The following is an 18763-nucleotide window of genomic DNA, read 5'->3' on the forward strand; positions in this document are numbered from 1 at the left end:
GCTTCCCAGCCAGGACACCAGGCTGACTCCTGAGGAACCGATGGGGATCAGGCAGGTGTAGAAGGGTGCAGGGCATCCCAGAAAGAAGAACCTTTAGGGAAGAGTGGGTGAGGGGTGTGAACGTGGGGTCAGAGAGGGGCACAGGCCAGTGTCAGCGGGACCACGCAGGATTCAGAGGCCTACACAGCAGGGCTGGGTGCCACCCTAAAACAGGAACAGTGAGGAAGAAAGGAGGAACTGGTGCCCTATTTCTGCACAGAAACCCCCATGAGGTTTAAACTTGATGAATTTCTCATACTTGTCATCGTCAGCTGCTGGCTAGGCTGAGATCTACGGCGCACACTATGATTAGGTATATTTTAACTGACAGGGCCACGCAGAGATCTTTTGTTACTATTGTTATTAATAAGCAGTGTATTTATTTAAACATACAATACCTCTCTTCCAAAAGAGCCCAGGGAACTTCAGAGCATCCCAGGTCCCCAGGGGTGCAGGTGGTATTAATAACTCTAAAACTTCAAAGCTAAAAGGTCAAAAGTTCGCTTAAAAAAAAAAATCCCAATGTTAGGTAGAACAGAAAACGCACCCTCACTTCCGATTTCTGGTCTCCACAGGGCAACCTTTTTCAATACTTAAATTGTGTCACTTTCCTGCTCCAACCCCCGGCACTCAGAGTTAAGCCCTAACTCCTGCCCTTTGCTGCAAGTCCCACCATGACTGGCCCCCGGTTGCCCCCTTCCAATCTTCCTCACCGGCTGGCCCTGATCTGCTCCAGCCACAATGGTCCCCCCACTGTTTCTGGAACACACTAAACTCGTTTCTGCCTCAGGATTTTTGCGCATGCTGCTTCTTCTCCCTGGAAGGCTCTGCTCTGAGGTAAATGCATGGCCAGCTCCCTGCCGGCATCTGGCCCACCGCCAAGAGGTCTTCAGAGAAGCCTCTGACCATCCTCTTGCATCCAGCTCCTCCTCTCAACCTCCCCCTCTACCCTGCTACTTTCTATTCTCTTTGTCTATTTCTTTAAAACATACATGGCGCCGAAACCGGTTTGGCTCAGTGGATAGAGCGTCGGCCTGCGGACTGAAGGGTCCCGGGTTCGATTCCGGTCAAGGGCATGTACCTTGGTTGCGGGCACATCCCCAGTGGGAGGTGTGCAGGAGGCAGCTGATCGATGTTTCTCTCTCATCGATGTTTCTAGCTTTCTATCCCTCTCCTTTCCTCTCTGTAAAATACCAATAAAATATATTTAAAAAAAAAAAAAAAACATACATGGCTACCTGAATTTTTTTACCCAAGTAATTTGCTCCCCCCTCTAGAAAGTAAATTCCACTGGGGTATCTCACCCATAATAGGTCCTCTTTAACTTGTTGAAAGTGACAAATACATGTTGAGATCTTTATAAATGAAATGATGGCGAAGAAAAGCAATGACTTTACAGTAATGTTTTGTTAGCAACTGTACTTAGGAAGCCGCATACTGACATCTCCTGGATTACCCAGGAAAGAAAAAAGACGACTCAGATGAGAGCAAAAATAATTTTTCAGTGACTCTTAAAAAGTCAAGTCTCCTACAATGGTCAGCTTCTGCAGTCACTGTCGGAAGACATTCCCACCTGGGGCCTCCTGGGCAGCCTCCAGAGCACCCAGAACCACCTTTTATTTTGTTTTTGTTGAGGGGGTCCTGTTAGTAGAAGCAACTGTCAGTAGACAAAAGGTCCAGTCAGTTACACCATCCTTTAAATTCTAAAGCATCAGCAACTGCTCTATCACTGCTCACTCAGCGTTTATATTTATAGGGGAATTTGAAAATGTTTGGCCAACACGAGTCCCCTGTGGTAAGCCCCAAGCACACACCCAGACTCTAGTCTGATATTACATTTATGTGTCAGAGGAGAAGCCAGTTACCCCTGAAAAATGGAAGAGGTCAACATAAGACATTGGAAACAAACTATGTCTGTGAGTCCATATTGCTCTGGGACTTTCTTTAAGTCCTGAACAATCCTTTAAGACACACACATTTCTCAAAGCAACAAAAGGCAGAAAAATACCTCCTTGAAAGTCCGAATGCCAGGAGAGGGCAAGGCAGCTTCACCCGTGCCCGCCAGGACTGGGACTGCTTTGCTTTTCACTGCAGATTCTTGAAACAAGAGACCGCCCCAAAGTGGAAGTCTCAGTCAAGCCCAAAAATAAATGAATAAATAAATAAGAGCGAGAACAAAACCGTGGACACACGAGACAACCAAGAACCCAGGGTCTGTGGATGTCTGGACCAAAACGCCTAACGCCAGCACTTCCCAAGCAAATGTGGCAGCCCGCCCACCTGCGCCTTCAACTGTGGCATCTAAAGGGGAAGCGGCTCCACACAGGTGACACTAGTCTTCGTAAGACCTCCGAGGAGAGCCCCCGAATAGCCCCACCACCCCACTCACTGCATACGTCCTTCACAGAGCCAAACGCCCTCTTCTCAGCATCTACAGTGGGAAAAGCAACTAACTTCTGGAGAAAACGCATTTTGGAGAAAATGCTATTGCAGCTGGAAAAACATTCTTGGATATCATGAATAAGATATTCTGACTCGAAGGAATTGTAAAGTTGATGCTGGAGTGTGTGAAAGTATGAATAAGCAGATTTGAGGAAATATTATGGAGCCATGGTAACAGAAACTATGGAAGAAACTCCAGTTGCACAGAACTGTTTAAAAATAAACCGGATACTAAAATACCAGCAAAAAGCTACAATGACTCACACTGTTCTCCTCAAATACTTATGAGAACAGCAAGTTCTTTGACAGTCTTCCAGGCTTTTTCCCTATCGGAGAAACGTGAGACCAAGAAAGTAAAAGGAAGGAAAAGATGCTTTGAAAATTTTCTCTAATTTTACCAGCAACCTGATATGAATAAGACCTGGTATGCTTTAGAGTTTGATGGAAGTATGGAAACATACACTCATGCAACAAGAATTGTTTTGAGACTTTTCATAAAAACCTTTTAAGGCATTTTGTAGGTACGTGACCATCTTTTCCCTTCGTTCACTCGAGTACGCCCCACCACCCTCCCTGGAACCTTGTCTCCACTGCATGTCCTCTAACTACACTTACAGAAGACCCTTAACCCACAGGTTTCAGCCCTGGGGCCCCCCTCTGGCCTGCCCTACCTGCCTAGCCAGCCTCAGCCTCCTACCAGGCCCTAAACAACCACACATGCTGCGTGCTACTACCAGAGACTGCCCTTCCTTGTCAACTCCTACCCATCCTGCAAGGCCCATCCTGCAAGGCCCATCCTGCAAGGCCCAGTTTAAGTGTCACCTCCTCCGAGGAGCCTCCCTACCCCCCACCATGCTAGTGACCCTCTGCCCACCACTGTCTCCTTATAGTTCCTCTATGGTGCCGTATTTCCCCAACGAAGCTGTTAGCTCCTGGGAAACCCTGGTGCCTATCACAGCACCTGCAGCTGCTCCGTGACAGCTGCTGAAGGAAGAAATGGAGCCAGGGAATGAATTTCTCAGGAAACCTCCAAGTCCCGGGGCATCCTCATCAGAGTAGGACGTGCCTCCTCCCTGTTCCCCTTCCCCTGCCCTGCTCACTGTATCTCTTCTCTCCTCCTCCCTGTAATAATATCCTCCTGTGCAAATGGCCGCTCTTCCGCATGCCCAAGACTTGTTTTGGACATACTACATCCTCACCTACAGGTCTGTCTGGAGGCAGAGCATCAGGAAAACTTGTTTGCGAAAAAGCTTTGCTGGCAGTTGAACAGTTTCGACAAAGTGATGATACTTAAGCGGCCCCTTAAAATTTACTCTGTGAGGCCCAACTTTTTCATCTTTTGCAACATAAATTATTCAAATCCCATAATCACCGAGAACTCAATTTGGTTTGTTACCCAAAGCCCAGGAGAATCCCTCAAGTACACAGTGATGTTGGGCAGGGGAAAGTGTTGCCCACGCAGGCAAAGGTCAACCCCGAGAAGGGACTCACGGCAGAAAAATTCGAACATGGGGGGCCTGACCAGCAGCATCTTCCAAAAACACAGAGCCAGGCCGGCGTGGCTCAGCGGTTGGGCACTGACCTATGAACCAGGAGGTCACAGTTCGATTCCCTTCCCGGTCAGGGCACATGCCCGAGTTGTGGGCTCCACCCCCAGTGTGGGGCATGCAGGAGTCAATGATTCTCTCTCATCATTGATGTTTCTATCTCTCTCTTTCCCCCTTCCTTCCTCTTTGAAATCAATAAATAAATACTTTAAAACACAAGACCTGGAAGCCTGCCGCAGACACCCCTACCATGTGGAGGAGGAGATTCCCATGTAGCTGGGAGGGGCTGCACGGTGTTCCGGCAAGGAACGGAACCCAATGGGACTGACTGAGCACTTGGGTCTTACAAGCCCTGTGCCCAAGCAAACCCCATCACTGCTCCGAGCCTCTGGTTTCCCCTCATCAAACAGGAAGATGGTGCCCACCGGAAGACCGCTTAAGGAGGATGAGCTTAGCTGACGCATGGAGGCCTGCCCCACGTAGGGAACATTAAACGCTGGGTCCCTCCCCGGCTCTGGTGTGACTCTAATGAGAGGGAGCAGGAAGACCTGGGGCTGAGCACGCGACCCCTGGGCCTTAGGTGTGCTTGTTCATAAAAGGAAGTGATCCCTAAGCTCTACTTAGACTCCAACACGCTAATGAGACTGGGCGTGTGACTAAGGATGGACAGGGCTGGCTGTGCCCATCCCCAATTCCAAGTTCTCAGTAAACACGCACATTGTACGTTTTGTGTCAAAACAAAAAAGAAAGATGGTTTCATAAATAAATCAAGGCAACAATCAAAAGAGGGTTTTCTCTTTCATGAAACTGGCCTCTGTCCATTGGGAGGGCCGTGATCACCCACCCACTACTGCTTGTTTTCCATTCCTTCAGCACCTGAGTGCTGGGGACCACTGGGTCACACGATGTGCTCGTGCTGGAGAACCGAATGGCACAGAACAGACAACACCCTGCCTCACGGAGTCTGTGCTCAGCGCAGGTGACTGACAGAGCAACGCAATCACACAGCAGCTGCTCTGCAGAGAAATGAAGAAGGAAAGGGGTGAGGTGGAGGAAGAAAGGAGACTGCACGTGTAAACAGAGGGGCTGCAGAAGGCCACACAGAAGGGGATAGGTGACACCCGAAGGAGAGGGAAGGAGTGAGCCAGGAGGCCTCCAGGGAAAGGTACCCCACAAAAGGAGAGCAGGGATGACAGACTACAGTGCTTCCAGGGAGAGATGATGCTGAGACCAGGCAGAGAGGAGTAGAAATGAAGATGTGTGCGCTTTGAAAAAACGCTGAGGATAACACAAAATGACCTCATTCTCTCAACTTCTATCCCACCACATTGTCCATCCCCGACTCAGACTCGGTTTCCTGGCTCCACCATTTAACAAGCATGTGCTCAGAGTCCACCAGCGTCCTAAATGTAGATGTATGGTCCCTGTCCTCAAAGAAGAGTTCTGTACAGGCACGTAAACCAACACATCCAGTGCTGTTACTTCCCACCCCCGTCATCCTACTCTGAGAATGCACCCCCTCGCCTATATACAGGCCTGTATTTCCCCCTGAACTCAGCTCTCCCAGACCCAGACTTGCCCAAGGCCCCCTGTGGTTAAGGAGCAGGGATGGAGAGCATGACCCCTGTCCACTGAGCCCATGTAGCTCCAAGAAGCAGACACGCCCAGCACCCCAGGGGACCACGCTGCCTGGGGACCAGCTGCGCAGATATGGAGCCCGAAAGTCCTCCTCCTTCATCAAGTGGTCCGCGACCATCTCCAGAAGGCTCAGTCTTCCACTCAGTAGCTTCAGAGTGAGGCGATCAGGTGAGAGGCCTGCGTGCGGACTTTTCCCAGCTCACTCCTTACCACCCCTTGGCACACTTGCACAGGGTCAAACAGATCCGTTTTGCTAAATGCTGGGTTTGAGCTGACAACCCTAAGAGCTAATGCCGTTTAAAAAGAGCAGAACAGAAGATGGGTTTGAAACAAGCCAGCAGTCACTTCAGGTAAGTTTGGGGAGGGTCTTTTAAAAATTCTCTCTATCTGCACCAGCGGTTTCATTTCCAAATTAGAAAGTAACTGACTTAGTTCATACTTCATAATTGTGTGTGAATAGTGAATGCTCAGCAATGAATTCCTTTGGCCTGAGAAGGAAAATGAAATGGTTCTGAAGATCTAGAGAAAGGTGGGTCAATTTACTTCATTCTGAAAATTGGCCGGAAGAAGAAAGGAAAGCTGCAGATGCAGAAAACGCTTAAGGGCTCGCTGGGTACGCACTGGGCCAAGGACCACGATAGCAGAGGGCGCACGAACAGGCCCCCTGGCAATCCCTGTGTCCTTTAGGACAGCCTGGCGACTCAGCACTCCCGCCACGTGCCATCCATACAGGCTCACAGAGGGCCTCTCCTACTCCACCTGAACCCCATGGGCAAGGTCTCTGCCCTTTTAATCCACATGTAACCCAAAGCAGGTGCTCAAGAAATGAGACAGAACCACAAGGCAAAGGGGCGAGCAGGAGGGAGAGGGGGTGCTGTCTCAGCTGGATCCTGCAGGTTAGAGAAAGTGACGCTTTCCATGGGAGAAATTAGCATTTTAAAAAAAGCCAGGTCTGGAGTCGTGTAGTAACCCTGAAATGACTAGGTTTGCCCTAGTGTCTTCTACATCTGAAGAGCTCACAGGAAACAGGTCATGGCAGGCCCCCGTCATCTTCCGGTGGCTTCCCCCGTTCTGGGCAGTAATTGTCTCGGCAGCAGAGGAAGGACGAGACCCACAGTCACCGGGTCCCAGGCCAGCTTGTCAGCTCCTTACCCACAGGTTTCCTCCAGGAGCTGGAGCAAACAGCCTTCACTCATGTGCCCCACTCACATTTCTCACATAATAGAAACGTGTCAGCTGACAGCTCCGTGTCTTGGACTGATTTTCACAGCGATACTTTCTTAGACCTCTGGTTGGCAAGCACCCTGGGAACGTGGGGACTCGGGCTGAAGATTTCCCTGAGCTAAATATTGACTTGATGCTCCACAGGTTTAAAAATAGAGGAAGTTACTTTAAAAGGGACAACCACGACACACTTTCCAAACTGATGTTCATGTGAGAATGCAAACAACGATGCAAGAAAATGTATAGGAAGAGTTCCAAGATTGGAAAGAAAACTGAGAGTAGGCAGGCCTAACCAAGCCAGAAAACAAGTAGCCTAAAAACTCTAGTTATTCCCTGTCCCCAAAGCCCTTAAGAGGGGGCAACCCCACAGTGCGAACGGAACATGCTCCACAGGGCAGTCGTTTCACGAGAAATATGACCACATTTGTTTTCAAGGTTGCGGGGGGACGCTGGAGCCAGGAGACTTGGATTCTAGTGCTGCCTCTGCACAAGCCACTTCCTCACCTGCCTCGGCCTCCTCACCTCCTAAAAGAGAGACATTCCCCTAAATCGCTGTACAAACAGTATCACTGCATCTCGTGGTCGGTCCCTCTAGTCATTCACTTATTCACTAAGTCGCGCACCTGAACACCTACCACGGTGCAGGTGTGGAAGACCACAGTGAACAGATAAAGTGCCAACTTCTAGAACCTGCATTTTAGGGGTCTGCACATATCCGGCCTTCCATAAGCTGCTGAATGCGGGAACACTCTCCTTAGCACCCAACACAATGACCAGATTACTCAAATTGGATCTTTCCTGGCCCAGTCTGAAGACCAGCCTGGAGTACAGCCTGCTGCAGGGAAGGTGATGATGGTGACACTCAAGTAGGACGGTGCTGTGACCAGCCTAACAAATGTCACCTGTTATTATTATTACATAGTCAGCCATTAAAGAATGGAAATGGAAACAAAATGGAAAGAAATAGCACTGGCATAAAAACTCTATTTCCTTCTTTACTCAGTAATTAGGACAGCATTTTCTTCCAAAAATAGATCTGTCTATTCTATGCAATGAGAGGAAAGACATACGCTTCAGAGTAAGTTACTAGCCTGCGCACTGCTCAAGAGCAAGCTCACATCCTCTTCATATCAGAATCTCAGAGCTGCACACAGGCAGCTGCACACAGGAGCACCCGTTTGCTGACCGAGTGACATCGGCTACTGGTGGCTGCCACACCTACACCCAGGGGCCGGCCATGCACAGGAGCCTCCCACACTCCTCTTTAATATCCACTCCCCCTTGTACGCATGTGCGAGGGGAGGAGAAAAGAACCCAGTCACCGAGGTCAGCGAGTTAGGCAGTGGCGCCCCTGCACTGGGCACAGGGAGGCTAGCATGGCCTGGAGATGGGCACCTGCCAGTCCCTGGACTTCCCAATTCTCACTCAGTTCCTTCCCTTCAAGCTGGCAGCCCTCCACTGCCTACGCCTCCTCCAACTTCCCATTCTGTAGCTGTCTTTCTACTTTCTTGATATTATCCTTTGAAGTATTAATTTTTATAAAGTCCAACTTATCCATTGATTGATTGATTGATTGATTTTTGTTAATCCTCATCTGAGACATGCTGGGGGGAGAGGGGAAGAAAAACATTGATGTGAGAAACACTGATCAGTTGTTTTCCGTTCATGCCCTGACCAGGATCAAACCCGAAACCAAGGTATGTGCCCTGACCGGGAATCAACTGGCAATCTTTCAGCGCACAGGACATAGCCTCAAAGCAACTGAGCCACTCGGCCAAGTCTCTTCTTTTCTTTTGTTGTTTGTTTTGGTGTCATAGCTAAGAAACCATTGCCTAATCCAAGGTACTGAACATTTATGTCTGTTTTCCTCTAAAAATCTTATAGATTTAGCTCTTACACTTAGTCTCTGATTCATTTAGAGCTCAGTTTATATTCATTTAGAGCTCCATCCTAAAGGTCCATATTCATTCTTCTACATGTAGATATCAGGTAGTCCCAGCACTAATTGTTCAAAACACTATTCTTTATCCTTTAGCTTGACACTCTTGTCAAAAATCAATTGACCATAAATGTTAGGGATTCATTCTGTTCTCTTGGTTCTATCCTCATACCAATACCAGTCTTGAACACTTATAAACCTTTTTGAAATTGGAAAGTGTGAGTTCTGCTTTTTCCAAACTGTTTTGACTATTCTGGATGGACACTTTGCATTTCCATATGAATTTTAGAATCAGCTTGTTGACTTCTACAAAAGAAGTCGCTGGGCTTTTGGTAGGGGTGGCGCTGAATCTGTATATCAATTTAGGGAATACTGCCAACCTGACAATGTTAAGTCTTCCCATGCATGGATGTGGGATATCTTTCCATTTATTGAGGTTACCTGTAATTTCTTTCAACAATGTTTTGTAGTTTTCAGTGTACAAGTCTTGTATTTCAAATTTATTCCTATATATTTTATTATTTTTCATGCTATTATACGGAATTGTTTTCTAAATTTTATTTTTGGATTACCCATTGTTAGTCTACAGAAATACCATATTGTTTATATATTGATCTTGTATTCTGAAACTTGCCGAACTCGTATATTCGTTCTAATAGTTTTTTAGTGGATTCCTTAGGGTTGTTACATATAAGATCACATCATCTGTGAACTGAGACAGTTTCACGTCTTGCTTTCTGATCTGTATGCCTTTCACTTACCTTTCTTGCCTCACCGCCCTGGCTAGCGGCTGCAGTGCGCTGAGCAGCAGTGTGAGAGCGGACACCCTGTCCGCAGTCCTCTTCACCAGCTCTGAGTGTCATCAGGCCCTCTATCAGGCTGAGGACGTTCCTACCTTGAGGAGTGTTTGCATCACGCAGGGGTGTTGCACTGAAGGGATGTGCTCAGGTTTTTCACGTTGTTTTTCATGTTACAGAACAAACATATCACCAAAAACCTACGTTAACTTAGATTAAAACCCCTTGACATTACATTATATATTTGGATTAGTTTAAAGTGTCAGATGGAGCCACATAAAAGTCTATTTTAAGCAACTCAAAGAAAATAGTTTATTCCCTGGCTCTGGGAACAAGATAAATTGTGAGACTAAAGAAACCAAAGAGACTGCTGGAACCAGAATCTTGGCCTCTGGCCTTTCTCCCTGAACAACACGAGCTTCAGCACCCGCTCTGGCATCTTTCTCCACAGACTGCCGAACCCCGGGCTCCGCGGTCTCCCAGCCACGGAGCCCAACCTGCCAGTAGCACAGCCAGCGTTTACACAGATGCTGGGGGCTCAGGCTCCTGGATCTCCATATCCTGCTCCACCAGCGTCCAGGTGGCTGGGGCCCGGGGGCCTGACTGTGAGGATGGTTGGGGGTCTGGCACCCTATGGGGGCATCCGGAGTAAGAAGCAGATTAAGCCATGCCTGAATGACCACCTGGCCTCCTACTTGGAGAGGGTGAGGAGCCTGAAGGCTGATACTCGGGAGACTGGAGAGCATAATCCGTAAACACGTGGAGAAGGGACCCCAGGTCAGAGACTGGGGGCATTATTTCAAGACCATGGAAGACCAGAGGGCTCAGATCTTCTCAAGTTCTGTGGACAATGCCAGCATCATTCTGCAGATGGACAATGCATGTCCTGCTGCTGATGACTTCAGAGTCAAGTATGAGACAGGGTCGGCCATGCACCGACCTCAGAGTGACATCACTGGGCTCCGAAAGTGTCCCTTGGCTGCAGCTGGAGACGGAGATCAAAGCTCTCGAGGAGCAGCTGCTCTTCATGAAGAACCACAAGGAGGAAGCAGATGGCCTACAGAACCAGAGTGCCAACTCTGGGTTGGCTGTGGAGATGGATGCTCCCAACCCCAGGCCCTCAGCAAGGTTCTGGCAGACAGGGGCCTCGTATGACACGCTGGCGCCGAAGAACCGAGAAGAGTTAGACAAGTACTGGTCCCACCAGACTGAGGGAGCACCACGGTGGTCACCTCACAGACCGCTAAGATGGGAGCTTCTGAGATGACACTCCTGGAGCTAAGACAAATGGTTCGGTCCTTGGAGATCGACCTGGACTTGGTGAGACATCTGAAGACCAGCTTGGAGAACAGCCAGCAGGAGGCGGAGACACGCTATGCCAGGCAGATGGAACAGCAGGCGGGGTCCTGCTCTACCTGGAGGCAGAGCTGGCCCAGACCTGGGCAGAGGGGGAGTACAAGGCCCTGCTGAACATCAAGGTCAAGACAGAGGCTGAGATCACCACCTGCCGCTGCCTGCTGGAAGCAGGGGAGGACTTCGGTTTTGGTGACGCCCTGGACAACAGCAACTCCATCCTAAAGACCACCACTGCAGGATGTCTAGCAAGGTGGTGTCTGAGGTCAGTGACACCAAAGTTCTGAGGTGTTAAGAAGGCAGCAGTGCCAAAACCGGTTTGGCTCAGTGGATAGAGCGTCGGCCTGCGGACTGAAGGGTCCCGGGTTCGATTCCGGTCAAGGGCATGTACCTTGGTTGCGGGCACATCCCCAGTGGGAGGTGTGCAGGAGGCAGCTGATCGATGTTTCTCTCTCATCGATGTTTCTAGCTCTCTATCCCTCTCCCTTCCTCTCTCTGTAAAATACCAATAAAATATATTAAAAAAAAAAAAAAGAAGGCAGCAGAAGTGGAGTGCCCCTTGGGGGGCAGGAGGCCAATAAAAAGTCCAGAGATCATTGGGGGTAAAAAAAAAAATACCAGAGAAAAAGATGGATGTCTCCAAAACGTATGTAATTATTTAAACCTTTGCATAATAAGATGTCATGTGGAAAGCAAATAAAGAAAAATGGATTCAACACAACTGACAAAATCTTATTACCTAAACCAGGCATCCTCAAACTACAGCCCGCGGGCCACATGCGGCCCGCCAAGGACATTTATCCGGCCCACCGGCTCGTCCTGGGCCTGCAGTGCGCATAGGAATTTGTTCATAGTTTGTTTGTTTTTTTTAAACTATAGTCGGGCCCTCCAACGGTCTGAGGGACAGTGAACTGGCCCCCTGTTTAAAAAGTTTGAGGACCCCTGATAAACTATATTCAGGGCTGAGATGAAGACTGCCGCAGGTGAGCATACTGAAGAAAGGCAGCTGGGGCGCAGGCAGGAAGGCTCCCTGAAGTTCCACCTGCTAAGCCAGGCCACGTAACCAGAGAAGAGCTTCGCCCAGTCCTGGCCCTCTCCTCTCTGCCGGCACCCACCGAGAAGCATCCCACTGCCGCTGCAGGACAGAGGTCTCCTCAACCAGCCTGGCCCTGGAGCAGCTGTGGGGAACTACCCCAGTGACAGGCACAGTGAGTAAGAAAGATATTTTTGTGATCTTAAGCCTCTGAGATTTGGGGCTCGCTTATGACTGCAACATAACCTAGCCAAGACTAACAGAGCAAATTTCCGTGCGAGGAAAATAGCTTAACCCCCTTTAAAAATGGAAATAACTTGCCCTAGCCAATTTGGCTCAATGGATAGAGTGTCAGCCTACGGACCCAAGGGTCCCGGGTTTGATTCCTATCAAGGGCACATACCTGGTTGCAGGCTCCTCCCTGGCCCGGGCCCTGGTCGGGGCACATGCAGGAGGCAACCAATCGATGTGTTTCTCTCACATTGATGTTTCTCTCTGTCTTTCCCTCTCTCTTCCACTCTCCCTAAAAATCAATGGAAAAATATCCTAAGGTGAAGATTAACAACAACAAAAAAAAACAGTAACTTAAAAATAAGAAAAATTAAAATGACAATGCCAGTTTTAGTGGGGCTATCGGAAAATAGGAATGTATTCTAACACTGCTAATAGGCTTCATGGAAAAATCTGGAAATACAGAACAAGGCTGATAATAGTTACCGACCTCTGACCTGGCAGTCCCACTTTGGGAAATATGCCTCAAGCAAATAAAATAAACTCAAAGAAAAATAGCCTGAACAAAATGTTCATCTCAGTAATATTTATAACAGCAAAGACTGGAGACAAGTCAAATGTTCGTGAACTGAGAAAACATGGTGGGTTGACAGAATGGACGCCACCCGGCCATTACAAAGGACAAGCAGGTGAACCGTTTTATATGCGGAACTGGGTGTAAGCAAAGAAAAGCAGATTGTAACAGTACATAGACATTCATCTCACAAACTTTAAAGGCAAGGACTGTGTATTTTCATTTTTGTAGCCCAGTGAGGTAGATGCTCAAATATTTGCTAAGTGACTGAACGTCTGAACCAACAAATGACCAACTGTGTGTGTGAGTGGGGGAGGGAGGCATACAAGGGATGGAGAAGACCGTGGTGATGCAGGGAGTCTCCTTAGCCTCATTTCTGTAAAGTGGTGTCAGTGGTCCATTTTAAGATGCATATATATTTGCACGAGGGAAAGGGAAATCGTACTTTTTCTTCACATAACAAAGCTGGATTCACGTTCAAGGGAATGGGTCATGCATGACTTTACACAAAGGAAAACTCACTAAACTCGAAGCTCTCCAATACTAGGAAGGAGTCCTCAGCAGGTGGTGCCCCTGAAGTTCAAGGAGAGGCTGGCAGGCCACCTGTCAGTGTTAGGCAGAGACGGAAGTGGGATCAGGCCCCCACGAGGTCGTGCCAAAGTGCCAGAAGAGTGGTGGACACACAAAGAAGATTCATCATTCAGACACCTGGACACTTTCCCAATGGACTCCTATCTGTAACCACAGAACCTCCTTCCATAACTATAAACACCACGTGTCTTCCTTTGGACTAGTAGTTACATTAATGGGAAAACTTCACCAGAAATTGAAAGAGTAGTCATACTAAGTTGTCTTTCACCAGACACTACGCCACCTTTTTTTAAAATATATTTTTTTATTGATTTCAGAGAGGAAGGGAGAGAGAGATAGAAACCTCAATGATGAGAGAGAATCACCGATCGGCTGCCTCCCACACATCCCCCACTGGGGACTGAGCCCCAAACCCGGGCATGTGCCCTTGACCGGAATCGAATCCGGGACCCTTCAGTCCACAGGCCAATGCTCTATCCACTGAGCCAAACCAGCCAGGGCTAAGCCACCTTTGAGTAACTCACCCCAGGTTTCATCACATGAATGGGGAGGGGGCTGGAGTCATTCTTAGATCTGTTCCTACCCGCACCCTCCTGATACTCAGTTCCCCTTCTCCACAATGTGAGGAGTAGGCTAGATAAAGAGGGTCTTTGCAGTTCTGATTTCTACCACTCTAAGTATGGAAAAGGATATGACCTCTGGTCACTAAAATCTAAAGAGTATGTATGAGCCACAATTAAACACATTCAACAGATGTGGCTTCTTCTGCCCCACATACGCAAGCATTCTACGCTGACTGCCCAGGCACATTGAAAAAGTCACATTCAACAAAGACTCACTTTATGGCTCTAAAGAACAAATGTACATTGATTTGCCACCATGTCAACCCAGGAGGAGTCCCAACACGTAAAGCTGCCTGCCAAGGACAGAAGGGGTGTTATTCCAACATGATTTTAGAATCCCTTCATACAGGCAGCATTATACACATTCTCATTCTCTCTCTCTCTCTCTCTCTCTCTCTCTCTCTCTCTCTCTCTCTCTCTCGGAGTTGGTGGTCAGGGTTGGAGAGCACATGAGGACTGTCAGCTCATCACCACTACCTCCCCCGTTCCCTTCAGGGTGTCCTGCATCCTATCCACAGGGCCTAGCCAGTGAGCACCGATGGCCACAGACACGACAGAGTATATGATGAAGTTGCGGGGAACTGGGCTGTCGATTCGGCACCTTCATTTCATCTTTACTCCCGGAGCTCTTGGTGCAGCTCCACCATCGCCAGCTATTGAGCTACATCAAACACTTCCCGAGGACTCCTTCTCTCAGGCACAAGCACTTGCCCAGTGGGATCTTCTTCCTTGAGCTGCAAGTTTTCCAACTTAAGACACACACTTAAAGCCTAAAAAGGAGAAGTCACGTAGCCCCAGATGAGACAGAAAGATTCTCTGGCAAAAGCAGAAGGAAAACTGTAGAATGGATCGGGAGGCTGTCCTTTGTTCAGGCGAGAAAATGGGGGCATTCACCAGGACAGATGTGACAGGAGAAATGCCGACCCTGAGAGCTGGCGGTTGGAGGCCACTGCCGAGGTTTGCGAAGCAGGTTCCCAAGATTCACAAAGGGCATTATTAACAACAGCATGAGTCAGAGTGGCCTCAGGTCAACCACTTCGGCTGCTTCCAGCCCCTCCACTTTGAGGCAGTCCTTCCAGACGCAGGACTTCCTGTCACACAAAGGGCCTCTGTGGGCAGTTCCGCTGCCTCTTTTCCTGCAGAGCGAGGCACTCCCGAGGTTCTTCCCTCCTTCGGAGTCTTTCTGAGCGCACCTCCCTGCTGAATCCTTGAGAAAGGACTGCAGGCCTGCGAGTGCCCCACCTGAGAGCTAGAGGCAGCAAGAGAGAGTAATACCAAAGAACACGGCGCTCCTGGTAAGTCTAGGAGGTCTCTGAAACGTGCATCTGTGACTCTTTAACAAGACATGCTGGTGTGCCTGCTGAATGGCCCAGTCACCTCACGCAAACTACTTAAGAGGTCTGTGATTGATACTGCTTATCTGTAAAATGGAATCCAATCTGCCTCAGAGGTTCTGAGGATCCAATGGCATCTATCTGAGGCCTGGCACAGTGCCGTGTGGGGCCTTCAACAATCGGTCACAGTGCCAGGCTGATGGTGGTGACCACGGGCCAGACTCCGTCAAACAAGCCAGGCACACACACTGAGCATCCCCTTCCCATGGGGATGACAGACACGGACACAACCTTCTTTAAACAAGAGAGTGCAAGTACTCGAAGAGAATTCTGCACTAAATGCTAGAGGAACAGACAGGAGGGTCCAGAAAGGGTGCACGGGACTGACATTTCCGTGGGAACTCATGAGCTGGAGGGACAGGCACCTCAGGTAGAGGACCCTGCATGGCCAAGAGAAGGAGGTACACACCAGCTCAGTGCAGGGTCACACAGGTCCTTGAGGCAGGTCCTAGGAAGTGGCTCTGGCTTCTCAGCAAAGGGGAGAGAGCATTTACACAGGGCAGGGTGCCCATGGGCACATCGCTGGTTGCCAGCCTGAGTCGCTCATTACACTACAAGAAGAGAGACCTCTGCTCCGTCTACTACCAGCACGTCCGACCTGCCACCCACCACAAGAAGGCTAGGAAACCACTGATGAGAACTCACCCATCAGAGCTCTGTCAGGAAGTGAAGTGCTGTGAATATGTGCCTTTGAGTTAAAAAAAAGTCATACAAACCACAAAAGGATTTGGTTTCTAAGTAGGTCTCGGTGCACTCAACTATGATGCTACTTCCTCAAGAAACTATTCCATTTCATTCAAATGTACAAGCTGGAGCCAATGTCTTGTTTTAAAGAAGGACATAGGCCAGTTTGCACCTGGTGTGACAAACTGACAACTAGTTCTAACCTGACAGTGACTTTACTTTTTAAAAAGGTCATATAACATGAAGATCTATCCAATAATTTGAAAAAATAAACAGGGCATCTACTTATCGAGCAACGATCTAAAACTGATGAGCTAAAACCAAGCATGATATAGCAAAAGTTTCCCTGAAAGAAGAATAGAGAGAGCCCATGCTCTGAACTCGCTGTGACAGCTACAAGTTTTAACTTGTCAGCCTCATTCTTCTCATCTATAAAACGGGGATAACCATGGCTGACTTACTTCTCAGGGAAGTTATAAGTAATTTAAATGGCACATTATATGTAAATGCCTAAACACACGAGGCACTCAGCAAATGTCCCCATTACACTCCTCTCAGTCTCTCTGGCCATGACTCATCCCATAGGGCACATGTCACTTCAGCAAACAAGACTTACATGCTCATTTCTCAGTTGTGCCACTGAAAACTCCAGGAATACAAAACAAACGCCTGCAATGTAAACGCCTGCAATGTTAAGCCTCCTATATATTTTTTCATTATGCTACCTGCCTAATATACATTTCCAGTTACCAGGTGACAAAGGAGAAAAAGTTATGCTTTTTCTATTTATGATACAACTAGGGACCCAGTGCATGAATTTGTGCACCTTGAAAGGAACTGTGGGCTGCGAGGCTGTGGTGGGCACAGGGGCAGGTCTCGGCCATCCTCTGTGCCCCTGCCCAACCCCTCCTGCTGCGGCGCCCAGTCTCCTGTCTGCCAGCAGCCACACAATCCCCGCCACCACTCCCACTCGCTGACGGCGCTGACCCCACTTGCACCCGCTGACGGTAAAGGAATTCAAGAGTGGTGCGAGTAGCAGCTGCTGCCACGATCACCCCTCAGGAGCAGGGGGAGGTGGAGAAGCCCTCAGGGGCAGTCAGGGCTGGCGGCTGCTACTTGCACCCACTGACGGCACCAAGCAATCTGGACCGGCTGTGGGTGAGAGCAGGGCTGTCACCGGCAGCAAGTGAGAGAGGCAGCTGCCAGCCCCATTTGCCCCTCAGGAGCAGGGGGAGGTGGAGAAGTCCTGAGGGGTGATTGGGGCCGGCAGCTGCCGCTTGCACCCGCTGACAGCGCCAAGCAATAGGTGCCAGCAGCGGGTGCGAGTGGCGGCTCCAGTGCCAGCAGCGGGTGCAAATGCCAGGCGGGACCACAGTGCGTGAGAGCAAAGAATTTTCAGTAACCACCAGAGGCTCACCCCAATGACAATGACCGGCACCCCGCCTTGGTCTGGTGTCCCCACTCACCTCCTCCACCATCCTGCCGCGGCCGATGCCCACCATGGTCTGCACGCGTGCCCCCTGGTGGTCAGCGCACGTCATAGCAACTGGTTGTTCGGTTGTTCCGCCATTCAGTCTATTTGCATGTTAGGGTTTTATATATATAGATGCCCAACTGGCATAAATATTACCTGAGAAGCCCTGAAAATGGCTTGGTTACTATCTTAACTTCAATTATAATACCAAACACGGACATAAATGTACATATCACATACAAGTACATGTACAGACACCCCCATGCTTTCCACACCCTCTCTCTCTCTCTCTCTCCCTCCTTATACACATCCCCCTCTTTTTCTTGCTCTCTTTCACACACACACACACACACACACACACACACACACACACACAGCCTTTCCTTAATAAAACAGTTGTCAATTTGGCTGTCTTATTTAAGAAATAGCCTGTGTCCCAAATTTTTAAACATTTCCAATAAAATATATAATTTATTCTGAAAAACTGGGTAAAATGCTAAGTCAAAACAATGTTTTATCATTTTATGTATATTTTCCCCAATATTCTAAAAACATTTACTTTCTGAGCGCCAGAAACCTTTCTAAGAGCTGGGAGATGGGAGTGAAATAAATCCATAATAAGACAGAGCTCTGCAGTCCATGAGCGCACAGTATAGCAGCAGGAAAGATAAGTCAAGGTCACATGTGACTAGGCTGGGAGGGAGGGAGCAAGGGAGGGAGGGAGGAGAAGCCTGCTGCCTGCCGCCCAGTGAGCTGGGTTTGAGGTGCTCCTGCTGGAAAGACAGACTGAGTGCAGACACCCTGCAGTACCTAAACACCAAACACTTCAGCTTCATTAAAAATGCATGTTTAAGAGTGGTGCCGGCCCAGAAAAGAAGTCTGGAAGGCGCAGCCAAAACGTGTGAATTCTTTCACTCAACAAAATGTAATGGAGGCGTGTGATACGCCAGGCACAAGGGTACAGGGGTGAAGGAGTGGGAAAGGCCCTGCTGACAGTCAGGCCCAGGAGACCTGCAGACAGACCAGTACGGAATGCAGTGGCAGGTGGGGTGAGGGCTGGGGCACATAGTGGCAGGAAGGTTTTCCTGAGGAGGGGACATCTGAGCAAATACTTGAATAAATGTTAACATTTTCCCCTTCTCTGGATGGTGGAATATGTGAGTTTTGGGTTTTTCTTTGT

General features: G+C 48.8%; 1 protein-coding gene and 1 pseudogene across 7 annotated transcripts in view; one reads left to right on the plus strand and one right to left on the minus strand.

The window, feature by feature from the left end:
* The window catches only part of PACSIN2 (protein kinase C and casein kinase substrate in neurons 2), a 116342-nt gene that overhangs the window by 36841 nt on the left and 60738 nt on the right, over positions 1-18763 (minus strand). The window lies entirely within an intron of this gene.
* Positions 5957-11274, plus strand: LOC308244342 (keratin, type I cytoskeletal 18-like; annotated as a pseudogene). Its single transcript has 2 exons — positions 5957-6016; positions 10078-11274. The product of its transcript is annotated as a keratin, type I cytoskeletal 18-like (transcript).

The sequence above is a fragment of the Plecotus auritus genome (assembly GCF_963455305.1).
Source record: "Plecotus auritus genome assembly, chromosome: 3".
NCBI classification, from domain to species: Eukaryota; Metazoa; Chordata; class Mammalia; order Chiroptera; family Vespertilionidae; genus Plecotus; species Plecotus auritus.